This window comes from Lepidothrix coronata, unplaced genomic scaffold (assembly GCF_001604755.1).
Source record: "Lepidothrix coronata isolate B3197 unplaced genomic scaffold, Lepidothrix_coronata-1.0 Scaffold267, whole genome shotgun sequence".
Classification (NCBI taxonomy): Eukaryota; Metazoa; Chordata; class Aves; order Passeriformes; family Pipridae; genus Lepidothrix; species Lepidothrix coronata.
In genome coordinates this window covers 1,281,149-1,295,684 of record NW_016690447.1, presented here as the reverse complement: position 1 = coordinate 1,295,684, position 14,536 = coordinate 1,281,149, and the positions used below count along the sequence as shown (strand labels likewise).

Genomic DNA, 14,536 nt, shown 5'->3' with positions numbered 1-14,536 from the left:
AGGCCCCTTTACCCCCTTGGGTGTGCATCGAGGATGGTCAGGGCCATGGTGAGGAGGTGCCCTGTGGCTGCTGGAACCCTGGAAGGTGATGCAGGTGCTCCACCTGTCCCAGGAGGTGCTCTGGACACCTCTCTTTGGTGACTGCCTTGGAATGAGCCAGGGAAGACCTTGGGGTGTGAGCCGACTCTGTGTCTCCATCCACATGTCCCTGACATGAGCTGTGATTTGCTAATGTTGTTCTGAAATGCATTTTCCTTTTCTTACAATATGTCATTTTTTCCTGTTTATTTCCAGATGCTCTCAATATTTTGTTGCTGACAAAAAGTTCACTTTATGTTCGTTGTCTCCCAGGTAAACGCAAAGCGCTGAAGTTAAATTTTGCAAATCCACCTTTCAAGTCCACAGCAAGATTTACTCTAAATACTTCTGGAGTTCCTTTCCAAAATCCACACATGTGAGTATAAAGCCAACGGCACAACTAGTGGAACAACTTTGAAATTATTTAGCCAACACCCAGTGTTAGTTAAATGCAGTTTGATTACTCCAGTTATTTGTAGGTTGTTTGAATCTCTCAGTTTGAGTCACTGTAGAAGATTTTTCTTTCCGGAATTAAAAAAAGAAATTAAATTGGGGTTGTCCTGTTTTACACTGGAGCTAATGCCTTCCAGAATTGAGATATTGTAGCTGATAATGCTAGATATGCCTGTAATTAATTTCCAGACTGATTCACTGTCGTTTTCCTATCTCTTTATTCAGCTTATTATTTTTTGTTAGAAGTTCTTGTTTCTATGTTACTTGTGAAAGCCATAACTGTGATAGAATTGTTTGCAGCACTAAAATAGACAAAAGTTGAGGATTATCATTTTACCAACAGGGATATGTTTGGGAGGTATGCAGAGATCAGGTCTTGGGGACTTTTCTAGCCAGCTTAGCTCCAGGATATCCCTATCCAAAGTCAGAGTGCAAGAGTGGCACAGAGCTGTTCCTGGCACAGTACATACCAGTGTACACCAGCGTGGAAAAGATCAGCTTTGTATCCTCAGATCCACCAACCCAGCTGGATGATGCCTCACCGCAACCGCTCCGTGGGGCAGATGCAGCAGGCACAGAAAGATGCCCCACATTTTTCTTCTCTAAGGTCTCAGGAGTTTTGTCAGTGTCAAGGCTCAGAAACTGCACCTGCAGCCTCTCTGCTGCCTGGGCTCTCCAAGGTGTCCCTGTCACAGGCTGCTCCTGCTTGGCTCTGCATGTTGCTGTCTCTCTTCTGGAGCTCAGTGCCTTCTGCTTCCCCAGGACTTACCCACTGGGCTCTGTTCCTGGGAGCTTCTTCGTGCTGGGGATTTTCAAGCAAGCCATTATTGAGTTAAAAGTATGTTTCTCATGAGTTATTGATGGTAATTACAACATCAAGAAATTTTATAGAGTACTTTAGATGATTCTTTTTAAAACCCTGAGTGACCTTTCCAGCAAGTCCTCCTCTTTCCTTCTCTTTTCCTCTCTGAACTAGGGTATTTTTGCTGGTTGTAGAGTTCACATTTAGATATTTACTTTTTGGGTCTCATCACATCATCAAACCCTCGTAAGGATTTTCTGCAAAACCACATCTGGGGCTCTTTCCTCTCTCTGACATCCCTAGTCCATTAAATAAAGGACTTAGTCTCAGCTAGTGAGTTCCCACCATCAGCCATCTATAGGGATTTGACTTTTCTGTGTTTATCTGTGTGGATTTCTGTCTTGGATTCACTGGAAGTCACAGTGGCTCCTGTCTAGCACAGAAGAGCTTTCAGTGTTAGTCCACGACATGTTAAGTTTCATGTTTGTGCAAAGTGACTGTCAACACTGTCCAGGAAGAAGGTGGTGCTTTATCTCTGTGGGAGATGCAGTTGTTGGCAGGGGTTGGATTCTGGGCTGGTTAATGGTGCTATTGGTTCTGAGGGCTTGGAAGTGTTTTGGGTTGGATATGATAGTTGTTCGAGTGCCAAAATTGATGGTGATGTGTCCTGTGCCAAAGCTTTCTTGGGAGGTTCTGAGCTGTAGTGGCCATTTCTGTTTGAAAGAGCTGGATGCTGTTTGTTGGATCGCTTTCTCGGTGAGGTTGGATACAGCTAATTGTCCTCATGTCGTTTGTGTGTCTGTAGCGGATGCTGTTCCTCAAAAGCAGTGTTGACATCTTCTGGTTGCACTCTTCTGTCAAGTGTTTGTCTCGCAGCTGATGCATCTCCATCTCCTCCCTTCTTCTCAGAGATGCTGGAATGTTTTTTTCCTCAATTGGCTAGAAACCTTTTCTAGACTTTGGATTTGAACTGGGTATTCCAGACCTCCTTGCCCAGATGTGTTCCCAGTGCAAAGTGTGTTTCTGTTTGCGAAGTCACTTCTCCTCAGCCTGGTGGAGTGGGGTGGCCTGGGCACCCTCCCAAAATGAGCACTGGCTCCACACTGCTGGGGTTTGCCCTGGGCAGTCCCTCTCCATCCAGATGGGTGGGTCTGAAGATACGGAGAGGTCAATTTCTCTCATGAAGTTTGGGGTTCTGTGGTTCTGTGACTTGGATCCACCGATCCGGAGGTGTCCTGTTGCTCCTGCCTCCAGGAGGGCAGAGAGTCCTGTTGCCTATGCTGAGCTCTGGCTGGGGCATGAGAGGAGGCAGCCAGAGGTGACCTGCAGCTGCCAGGAGATGGGAATCGTCTATTAGCTGTATTTCATTTGATTAGCAGGTTTTGGTTGGGAAACTGCTCAGGCTGGATTGGTGGATGTTCAGGTGAGAGTGTGGTTTCTTACTACACAGACAGTAAAGGGGCAAATGGGGCTCCTCCTGCCATTGTGTAGATCAGGAGGGAGGAAAGCTCTGTGGAAACTGGAGCAGAGACATGGCTGTCAAGGAGGGGAGGCACATCATGCCACAGGTGGCCTTCCAAATTTCAGGCTATAGGGTGTAGCTGTTCTCTTTCTCAATGCCAAGGCTCCATACCTGGGTAAAATGGGTATGGACCCCACATACCCTCCCAAGGTGTGAGTTCAGCTTTCTTTTGATGGTTTGTTTGTTGATCTGGGAGATATTCAGGGGTTTTGGAAAAACAGTTTGGAAGTGTGATGGAAAAAATTTTGGGAATTGCTGTAAGCCAGGGGTGGAGTTTAGCTCCAGTGAACAGGGGGGAGGCACACACAGGCTGGAGGGGACTCGATGGGGTTTCCACAGGGAGGCTTCCCAGGTGATTTGTGTGGGATTTCTGACTCCATTCATTCATACTAGTTCCTTGGTTTTCATGACATGTTACCTGGAGGAATGATTTCAAGGCCATGGAATCTCAATTGCAAAACATGGCATTATTAGCACTCTGCTCAGTGCTTCCCAAATGCCTTGTCTCCCATGGCACAGAGACCCTCTACTCCCACTGTGCTTCTGCCTGGAGACTGTTCCCAGAGCTTCATTGCTGTCATGGGTAGAGGCTTTCAGCTGATACATAGGCTGTGCCCTGGAATACTATGTCCAGGAGGAGACAGTACAGATTACACAACTGATGTAGAAGGTTGAGACATGGGTTCCCAGATCTTTTGCCTGCCCCTCGTTGTCTTTTCTTTCCCACCTGTGGAGGTTTTGAGCCAGGTGTTATGGTTTGGGTCCAGGTTGGGGCTTTATCCCTCCAGGCTGTATGAGTGTGCAGCTGTGGGAGAACAGGAGGTGGGAGCCAGAGCAGGATTCAGAGCAACATGGAAAAATGTGAGACCATGTGCAGGAACAGGAGGAGCTGGGGCGCGGTCAGGACCTCTGAGCTTTGCTGGACCATCTCCATGGGGGCTTTGGAGCTGAGAGCTGGTGAGGGCTGCAGTGGGTGGCTTGGCCTCACTGCTCCTGTCCCATCCCCATCCAGCCCATGTCACCCTGAGCCTCTGCCCAGGACACCTTTCTTCTTCATTGTTCCCAGGACATCCACCACCAGCTGTGTCAGGATGTCTTGAAGGAGGTCACCTTTGTCACAGATGACCAGGAAATCAAGGAAGGAGGAGATGAGCAAGGCTGCAGCTGCTCAGCCTGGAGCCAGGGACAGGAGCCCTCACATATCCAGTGCTGCAAGGGGTTTGCCCTGAGTACTTTCTGAATTAGAATGTGTTATAATCAGGGCTTTTCGAAGTGACCTTTAAATATGAGGCTGACTCTGCGTGACTTTGAATGAGATTAGAAACTGGAAGTACCTTTCTAGTTCTAGAATTTGGGCTGTAGCTCGCTGAAATCTCCCTTCCTGGTGATGTTGAGGGCTGAGACATCCCTTATTCCAGCTAAAAGATGCTGTGAGTTGCTTTCCTGTGCAGATCCTATGGGGTAGGTGGGCAAAGCCCCAGGAGGATGTGGGGAGCAGCAGGAATCGAGGAAGGGTTTTGGAAGGGAGGTCCATTCTGGTTCTGTGACTGCATGTGATGGAGATTATATCTCATTTGATTCAGCTGGGACTGCTGCCACCAACTCCTCCCTAGAAGTGCAAAGAGGTTTTGTCTAGGTATGACATGGACCCTGCCAGTGCATAGAGTGTCTGGTACAGTTTTAAACAGAATTTTACACGTACAGAGTAAGGCAGAGTAGAACCTGAATTACAGAGAGTAGTTGAGGAATATAATTCCTACTTGAAAGTATACAGTCTAGAGAAGATGTAAGTGTTCTACTGATGGCTGATGTCCCAGTGCCTGGTCAGAGTCGGCGAGTGATTGCCATGCTGTGCAGGCTGAGGAGCAGTCGAGGCTGTGGAGACCTGCCAGGTGAGCCCATGGCTCTCGTAAGTTCAGACTGAATTTCTGACTTAGACCAGATTAACAATTGCTAACTTTGTTTTCCCTGCAGCAGAAGTTGCAGAGGCTGGAGGACACAAGCCATGGTTAGGGTGAGCTCTTCGAATTCAAATCCATTATACTGACTGGAAAGTATCCCACCTTTTATCTCATCTGTGCTGTGTCCAAGTAGGATTTAGGTCACAAACAAAATTAGATTACTCTGTTATCTCTGTGGAAGCTTTACAGAGCTGCTTACAGCTGATGGCCTTTGCTGAAAGGAGGTTCAGATCACACTGACAGGGGAGTGATGTGGTGAGGTGTGACTGTGGCTGCACACAGCAGGGTGCCTGGTTGGGCTGTGCTGCCCATCACTCTGGAACCAAGTTGTTCAGTTGGCTGTAGATGAGTTTTTCGGTTTTCTAGAAAGTGTTGTTTTCTTTTGGTGCAGTGATGGCTGGATGTTGACTTAGAGGATTTAGACCCACCTGCTAGGAAATGACCACGCACAAAGAATGTTGTTTGGCATCTGGTTCACAGCATGTTGCTATTGGACTGTTCTGTGTGCTGCCTGGGAAGTCTCTTGACTGTCAGAGGTGCCACCTCTCACAAATCTGATCACCAAAGTGTTGACCTTGGAAAGGTGGCAAAATGAAATAACCTCTCCTAATGTTCAGACTTGGTGTTTGAAGTTTCTGGTGTCCAGTTGAACTCCACAACCTCCCTATACCATGTGAGTGTCTTCATGGATTCACTAGGACCGAAGCTTCCAGAGGTGCCCTGTGTGGACCTTCTCCTTGGGACACCTGGGAGAGTGACACACTCTTCAGGGAGCTGCCTTAGGAATGTGTTGGATGTTTTAGTGAATCCTCAGGGGTGGGTTCCTTTAGAAAGTAACCTGAGAGAGTTTCTACCATTTTTGTAAATGAATACTAAACCTCAAAGTGGAATATCCTAAATTGGCATGTTCACAATTACTAGTGTGAATTTTCCTGTAAATATTTCCCCATTTCTATCACTGTCATTTCACATCTTTGTTGTCACTGATTTCTGTTACCTCTCTGCCATGTGCTGCCTTCCCATGGCAGAGGGTGCTGACTGGAAGCCTTGGAGGCAGGATTCAGGGTCAAAAGTACCAAGAATTTGATTTTTTTCTGTGACTGATCTGTTACATTTCCTGAAAGTTGCAGTCTCTGAATGTAATCAGCTGTATTTTCATGTCAGCACAAGTAGAATGGAACCTCCAAGGGCTTAGCAAAGACATTTCAGTGTTTGAAGGAGCCTGTGGTAACCAGGCTTTCATTTTTCATACAAACATCACTGTTGGTTCAGTGCTGGAACAATGTTTGTTCTGCAGTTTTTTCAGGAGCATTTTTGACAAATTTATGAACTTTTCCTTGTATTTTGCCTTTTTTTTTTTTTTTTTCCCAAAAGTTTACAAATTTGTTTGGCCAGTAATCTCTGAGGCCTAGAGGACAAAGAGGTGATGTGGCCTGTAAAATACCCAAATTCCATATCTCAGGCTTCCAGGAGATCACCTCATCAGAGAAGGTGCTGCCAGAGTCAGTGTGAGATTTCAATGTGCTGCATTAAGGTCTTTTTTTTTTTTTTTTTTAAACTTTGTAAGTTTTGGTGTTTCTTAGGTGCATATCCTCTCTGCAGAGGAGCTTTTTGCTGTCTGCTGCTTCCAAAATAAATTTCTCTATCAGCTTCCACATCCTTTAGAGCTTCACTGCCCTGGTAGGAATGTTCTTTTCTTTTGTGAGGGTTTGATATCTCGGTGCTCTGCTTCTGGCTTTAGGCCTTCCATATCTGGAACCAAAATTTGGACCTCTTGTGTCTCCATTCAGCTAATTCACATGGATTTTTCAAGGGTGCTGAGCACCTGCCTTCCTGCCACACTGCTGGGACCTGGGCTCCCCAGAACTTCTGGAATCTAATCACATACCCTTGGGTGTCTAAATCAAATCTAGCCTGATGTTATGTATGACTTGACTCCCGTGGGTTCTGAGTGCTTCACCCATGCTGAATGATTTAGCTTTGTAATCCTAATGGTTGCACAATTCTCTGTTCCCCATTCTGCAGCTGGGAAGCTGGGACATGCTGTCATTTGGAAGAGGTGAAGGTTAGGCCAGCAGTTTGTGACAGGGCAGGGAGTTAACAGGGATGTCTGGTGGTCTGTGTGACCTGTCCCACCACTGGCACGTTGGGAGCTGCTGTCGTGGTTCTCACTGCACACACAGCCATGGGCAGAGCTGCTTGTTTGGGAGCTGCATTGGGACCTCTCAGCCTTGACCCTCCCTTCAGTCACCTTCCAGTCAGTCACCTTCCAAAGCACTGAGACCTGGCCTGTCCTGCCCAGGCAGGGACAGCAGCTGGGAGCTGTGGTGGCAGGGGGGTTATCCAGGGTGGGATAGACTGGAGGCTTCTGCACCTGCCCAGAGCCACCCGGGCCCCCCGTCCCTGTGGACCAAGCTGTCCTTGGCCACTGCACTGGGACATGGGTGTGTGACACACCAAGCATGGCCCTGCTGCACCTCCCCATTCAGGGCGTGGTGACTGGTCTTGGTGCTGCTTCCTTGGGGCATGTTGGGCAAGGGAAGGTGGGACGGGGTAGTGACTGAGCTGTGTTACCTGTGAAGGTATTTTTAGCAGTGTTGTCTCCAGTCTTCCTCTTCCAGAGACACTAAGGTGGTGTCTGGGGTGAGTCCCTGAGGAGCAGTGATTTTGAGTTGACTACTAGATTTTTCTACTGAGTTGAATGATGTGAAGGGAGGTGAAGCATTCTGGAGTGGTGAAAATGGGAAACGTAGAGCAATGAGGTGGAAATGTTAATTTTCAAACTGAACTTGACTTCATTCACCATGAAGTCTGCATCAATGTGGCTGCCTGATGGGACAGAGAGGCTGGACAGAAGAGCAAAGCTAGGGATATCTCCCTTGGATAGAAGTGTCCTATAAACTTTCCTTGCCATGCCTGGCTTTTGGTGAGCTGTGTTGCCTCCCCTTTATCTGGTAGTGTGGCTCCATGGGTGACCCGTGGTTGGCCAGATCCTTCCCTGAGATACATAAGAGGAACCATCCTTGACTCCATCCATGCTCCTGGCAAAAGCCTGGTGTCTGCAGCCTGTGCAGGACTAAGTTGCTGCTTTGGGGATACCTGTCATGCTCCAGAGCCTGGAGGAGAGCCAGGGGTTGACCATTTTTCTTGGTTAGTCAGTTTGGTTCCAAAAGCCCAGGTTTATAAGCCTGAACGCCAGATCAGTGCTTTGATAATACATTCTGTGCTCTGCTGAGGAAGATGATTTAGGAAAGTCTGTCGTCCTGACCATGGAGAGCTGGAACTTCCCCCAGTGGCCTTGCTGTGTCTGAGATGGGGGATGTTGCTGCCTTTGTTTGAAAGCAGTTCAGGGGTTTGGGCTGCGGAGGGTTTGGTGTGGTTTAAGAATCTTGGGTTTATGTAATTCCGCAGGTTGTGTCCTGACGGTTCCAGGGGAGCTCTGGGTGTGGCAGGAGCAGAGCTGTCCTGGTCCTGTGAGCAGACCCTGGGCACTCCTGAGCTGCAGCTCCTCCTCACACACTGGAGGACGTGCCTGGGCCTGGCACAGCTGTGTCACTCCCCCGTGGTGTAACTGCTGCAGTGCTTGTCTGGGAGCAGGGAAAGTAGGTTGAATAGTTTCAGAGCTGGTATCAGCTCTTCTCTTCCCTTCATACTGTTGTGTAACAGAAGCAAAATTTTCTCTCTTTCCTTTCCTTTCTTTTCTTTTGAGGTGCTGCATCCTCTAGCAAGGACAGCTATGTACATGCTCAGATGCAAACTGATTGTAAGTCTTGGTCTGTGGAGACTTTCGAGGCATTCAGGACACCAAAATACCCCAGGCTTCTCTGGAGGGTTGGTGAGAAAGTGGAAGACCACAGCTCCATTCATTTTGGACTTTTCAATAACGTCTGAATCTGCTGATGTATTTTCAGAGTATTGTAAGACCCATTTATCTGTCCTTTACCATTTTATTTGGTAAATTCTGTAAGCTATTCTAAAACTTGCATTTCGTACTTCGTGGAGACGGTGAGATGTGTTGCCATCTCTGAGCCTTCAAATGGTCTGATTGTCTACATTCACCAGTAAGTTTTCATGATTAAGAAGTACAGGTGAGAATCCAGAATTCCATTTGGCAACTGAAAGTTGCCAAAATTTCTCCCTTCCTCCCTCCTGCTATGAGCTTTTGGGACTTGAGCTTTTTGATCAAAATGATCTCATGGCACCTCCTGTGTTTCCTCCTGCATCCCAGGGTGCCCCAGGGTCCCTGGGTGCCCCAGGGATCCTTTGAGCTGTCCTGCCTAAGACGGAACACTGAGCATCCCTGTATCTGAGCTTACCAGTTCATAAGCCAAGCTCTGAAAACCCATCAGACAGAACTGATTGCCACTAAAATGTATCCAGGAAGCAGAGATGCTGTTGCTGATCTTTATAAACCATCTGAGAGCATGGACTGCCCTCTTGCTGGTCTGTAGTTTTTCTTCTTCTACCCCATAAATCTGCTTTCTGAGCTTTTTTTTTCAATCCAAGATCAATGGAGCAACAGATGTCCTACCCTCCCATCCTGTGTGTCTTAGGGACTGGTGTCCTGGGACATGGATGAAGCCCTGAGGCTGAAGAGAGCCCGTATCCCAGTGTTTCTTCCTCCTCCTTGGGCAAATTCAGGAACTGCTGACTTCATACGCAAAACCTGCTGGTGTTTGGAGAAGAAAATGGGATGAAGCAGATAATTATATTTAACATCTCTGAATATATGTGTATAAATATATCTGTGTGCACACAGAGGTTTGGTCTCTACCCTTTTTTTGGATAAATGTATTGTTCAGTAATTATTTATAAGTAGCAAAGTAGGACATGGCTTAAGCGTGGGGCTGAGCTTGGTGCCTGTGTGTCTCTGCTGCGTTGTGCAGGTGGTGGAGCTGGGTTCTGACCCTGAAGGGCTGTCACTGTGACTGTTGGACTCCAGTTAATCTGTGTCAGGCACAGACTTTTTTTTTTATTATGTGGCATACAGAATATCAGAACGGATTTTATGTATGGACCACCACAATTTGTATCTGTGATTGGACTCGAACCCTCTGGGTCCAGATGTGAACCTTGCTAACCACATTCCTGCAGGAAACCTCAACAAACGGCTGCCATTGCCAGCTCTAGGAATAGACTGCCCATTGCTACTCTGTACTTGTATTTGGGACCTCACCGCGTTTCATCAGAGCAGAAGCACTTCCTTTATTTCTTTGGACTTTAATCACCAACTCGTAGTAAAATATCTTTTGTTTTCCCTGGCTCTGGAGAAGTGAACCAACTCTTCTGCTTTGTGGGTTCAAACTGAAGGAATCAGTCACTGCTTTTGTCTTCTGTACATGGTGAAGAATGGAGAATAAAGAGAGTATAGTCTACAGACTCAGAGACTGCTTTGACCCCACAGGTCATTGTTGACAACTTCTGTTCTCATCCTTTGCACAAATGAGTGACTTTCAGCGTGTGCTATGGAGGACATCTGGCCTGAGTGGACAGGATGCACTCAGGAAAATCAGCTGCTCTACAGAGTGCTCATGGAAAGGACATTGTGGTGGCCTGGATGGAATGTAATGGACACGGGACTTGGCCTGCAAGGCTGAATTGTTTTTGCTATTCTGCTTGTTTGAGGAACAGACTTCTGAAAAGGACTTAAATTTTCTGGGTTTGTGGTGTATTCTGTCTGTGAAAACCATAGACATCATCCTTGAGATTCTTGGAGAGGCCTTCATGATATGAGGCAAGAACATCCATTTTGGGAGACCTCAGTAAAGAAAGAGCTGAGAATCATAGAATATACAGAGTTGGAAGGGACCTATCAGGATCATCCAGTCCCACTCCTGGCCCTGCACAGGGCACCCCAACAATCCCACCATGTCCCTGATAGTGTTGTCCAAACGCTCCTGGAACTCTGGCAGCCTTGGTGCTGTGCCCACTGCCCTGGGGAGCCTGTTCAGTGCCCAAGCACCCTCTGGGGGAAGAGGGTAATTTTCCAAATATCTAACTTAAACCTAAATGGCCAAGCCAGTCTACATTGGATTATGATGACCTTGAACAGTCTTCTTTGTTGAGCCTGTTTTAATTCCCTCCTTTCTAAGATAAACTTGGAATAAATACAGAGGAGCAATTGGTCCTTCGAGCTCGGCACAACTGATGCCTTTGCAGAGACAAGTGTGGATCAGTTGGAATTGGTTGTTCCTGGTATCTCTTGCTCCAGCAGTGTAAAGGTGGTTGTCCTCTCTGAGGAGCCATGGGGACTTCGCTATATTGGGTTGTTTTCTCTCATGTTCTTTCACACCAGTGAAAGATGAGAAAGAAGCTTCCCTGAGAACATTGGCCTAACTCCACTCAGCACCCTTAGTTTTCTGTAAACATCCTCACAGAGCTTACAGCAAAGCATCTCTCGTTCTGGAGGGTCAATGGAGAGCACTGTGTCCCACCCAGCTATCTCAGAGGAGACCAACATGGAAAATCTCACCGCGCTACTGGAGCCTGGGACCCTTCGCTAGGCAACTGCTTTCTCTGGCCTGCATGAGTCTTATGTCTTAGAGAAGGGACACTTTAAAAATACAACTCAAATTTGGTCTACTTGGTCTTTTCACGAGCTCTCTTTCGGTCACCATGTTGAAGATGGCAGTGTCTCTGAAAAAGTGATCTCCGTCTTGCAGTCAGGTGGTTTCTATGTCTCCCATCTGTCCTTGTCTGCCACAGAAAGAAATACGTGGCCAGGTGCATTCTTGGCTCTGAATTTCAGGTTATTTTGGGCTGTGACGCAACCCAAAGTTTGTGGGATTTTGTTGGGCTGTGTTTTTTTTTTAAATTCCAAGTAGAAAATAAATCCCAAAGGAAATGTTGGATTTTCCCTGACTAGGATTGGAATTTTGTGACCTATGGAAGTTTATATTAGAAAAATCACTTGTTAAGAGGGTTTGAAGCCAAACCATTTCTTGTAGTTGAATTAGCAGTGCTTGGAATCTGCCCCTCTCAGGTGGTTCCCACCAGGAGCTGAGTGTAGCCCCTGGTTTCCTGTGACTGACTGTCCACGGCTGCAGTGGTCAGTGGTCATTGGTACAAATCCTCCAGGGCTTGCTCTGCACACAGGGCTTAGCAGAAACCCATCTCTCCTGAGCTCCTTAAAATGCTCTGAGGTAACAGGTCCTCATGTTGGGAAAGATTTCCAGAGCGTGAGGGACTAAGACATCCAGAACCCAGTTATTGTTCCTAGAGAAGTCCTGTAGTGCAGAATGGTGATTAACCTTGTCAGTTGTTGGGCTCCGGGGGGAATAAGTAAGGATGTAGTTGTTCAAGTCATCCAGACTTATTTGGGAGAGGGGATCTGATGAATGGCAAGGCCTCCTGGGAGAGACCACCAGTCCTAGATTGGTGGATTCAGGATGGAAGCTTGATTTCCCTTCCCTCCCCCCCTTTTTTTTATTTAAGAAAAATAATTGTCAGCAAGTTCTGCTTTAGAGAGTTCAAGAAATGCAGAGCAGAGGTGGTCAATGTGCCTTGAGGAAGCAGCATGTCACTAACATACAGGTATTTGGCTAATAAGCTAATGCATGTTTCTAATCACAGTAATAATACAGTTGGAAATGATAATTGCCATTGCTGTAAAGAAACAAATTGCTTATGACTTAATATGTTAAAATGAGTTCAAATCATCAGGTACTGCTTTGCTCTGTAGAAGGGGAGGTTGCTTAGGTGAACACTGGAAGAAAAATGGTACAGCTCATTAATTTGTGATGCCAAGCGCTTGGAGGGCAGTGGCAAGCTGAGTATTGTGTTGTATGTTATTGTGTCATGTGATAACAGCACCATGTTTTCCTGTCATTTCCGCAACTTTTCCTGGCTGAAGTGACACACAAGCAACCCTGGGTAGTAATCACATTACCCCGTTCAGTTTCAAAAGGAGAGAAGCGGACCTCATCCAGAAACTGTCCAGCAGGCTACAGTAAGCTTCCTTGTCTGTTAGCCATTGTCAAATCTTTCCATCCTGCAAAAATGGCATCTCCCAAAGTCATGGAATTGTCTCAGAAATAGTGTCATTCTGTTAGGTGATTGCTGTGTAATAATAATGATTTTGCATCTCAGTATCATTTTGCAAACTATTTATAGTGTGTTCGAGTCCTTTTGTTGATTCTTACGGCTGTGCTCATGCTTCTGTTTGTTGTTCTCTCTCAAGGAGCTGCCCATGGCCAGGAGAGGGAATGGTTCAGAAAGAGAGTCAGCGTTTCAGAAGGGTTGTTTAATTAATTAGCTCAGGGTTTTCCAGTATTATCCTGAAATTCTTGAATGCAGTGTAAGCCTTGAGCTCCTGGCTGTGGCGGGGTCAATGACTGTGCTGCCTCGGCCACGAGCCAGCACTGCAGAGTGAGTTTGGGATCAATGTGCCCAGTGAAATTCAACGCAGGGTCCACCATGATGAGAGGAGAGGTCTCCTCCGTGTCAAGAGCAGGGTTATTCAAAATTCTTTGTAACTCAGTACTTTACTGAGCTTAATACAAAATGTTGACATTTTAAAAGCCTCAGCCAAGCTCCGTTGAAGTCAGAGAGATTCTTTGCAGCCTTGAACATGTGCTGGGCTGAGACATGGGGGCTCTGGAAGGGCTGTGCAACTTCCACATCTTGTTATTATCTTTATTTTAAAGTTTTGGAGAAGCATAAAAAGCAAGGGCAGTGCTAGGGAGAATTTCAACCTCCTGGTCACAAGGAAAGGGAGCAAGTTTGCTTTGCTTTAATCTGAGTAAGTCAGAGGTGGAAAACTATTTTCTTCCTTTGCCACATTTTCTGTATCTCTTCTTTATGTCTAAGAATCTGCTGTTGAATATAGCAAAGCCTCAGGATAGCTTACATGGGTCAAAGCAAACCCAAATTGGTTCTATCCCTCTTGCAAGGATGCTCTTTGCTTATCAGAAGCAAAAATTTCTTTTCTTGAGAATCTAAGAGATTTGTGAGAGCACCGACATTTCCAGCCCTCAGAAAAAAAAAAAAAGAAAAACATTTCTTCTGGAGACTTTTTCCAGTGAAAGTTAAACTAGGGTTGATACTCTGTTAGCAATAGCCTGCAGGATCTGAAAACTGTGTTAGAAGTGACACAGACATTGAGATAGAAGCATCACAGTTCTCCAGGACTTCTCCAGACTGTTGGAAAGTCTTGGTAGGGACTGTCAGCCCCAGTCCTAAGGCATGTTTGTAGTCTGAAGTTATGGACAGTGCACAGTATCGTTCACACCCTGCAGTTTGCCTGGAAGCTTTTTTGTTAGGATTTCCACTTCAACTTTGGCTGATGGACCACAAATCTGTTTTTAAAATGCCATTGTGTCGAGCAGCTTTTTTACCAAACTTGTAGAGAAGTAGAATATATTCTCATTAACTGTAGTGTAAGTAGGAGCTTTAATGAGAGACTTCTGAGCAGAATCCAGCAGCAGGCTGGCTTGGGAGGCACAGCGGTTTGCTTGGATCTTTTTGCCTCTGCAGATTTTATTCATGTCAGCTGTAACATTGAATATGTCAACTTTTGGGCTGCTTTGAGTCCTGCAGAGCTCTCAACAAAGTGAAGAAAAGAGGATATACGTAGCTACGTACAGGATCTTTCTGACCTTGCTTCATGTCTGATAACTTCCAGTTTAGTTTGAAACAACCCACCAACTTTTCTCTGCTTCTCCCAATGGTCCTTCTTTTTCATGCCCAAGGAAGTGCTTGTTTTTAAAAGTTTTGGCCTCC

At 46.3% G+C, this 14,536-nt stretch overlaps 1 protein-coding gene across 2 annotated transcripts in view; it reads left to right on the top strand.

The window, feature by feature from the left end:
- Window positions 1-351: 351 nt before the first annotated feature.
- MAP2K4 (mitogen-activated protein kinase kinase 4) overlaps window positions 352-14,536 on the top strand; it is a 61,118-nt gene continuing 46,933 nt past the window's right edge. For both annotated transcript variants that reach the window (XM_017835972.1, XM_017835971.1), the window contains exon 1: window positions 352-454. The gene's annotated coding sequence lies outside the window, so the exon portion shown is untranslated. The remainder of the gene's footprint in view (window positions 455-14,536) is intronic.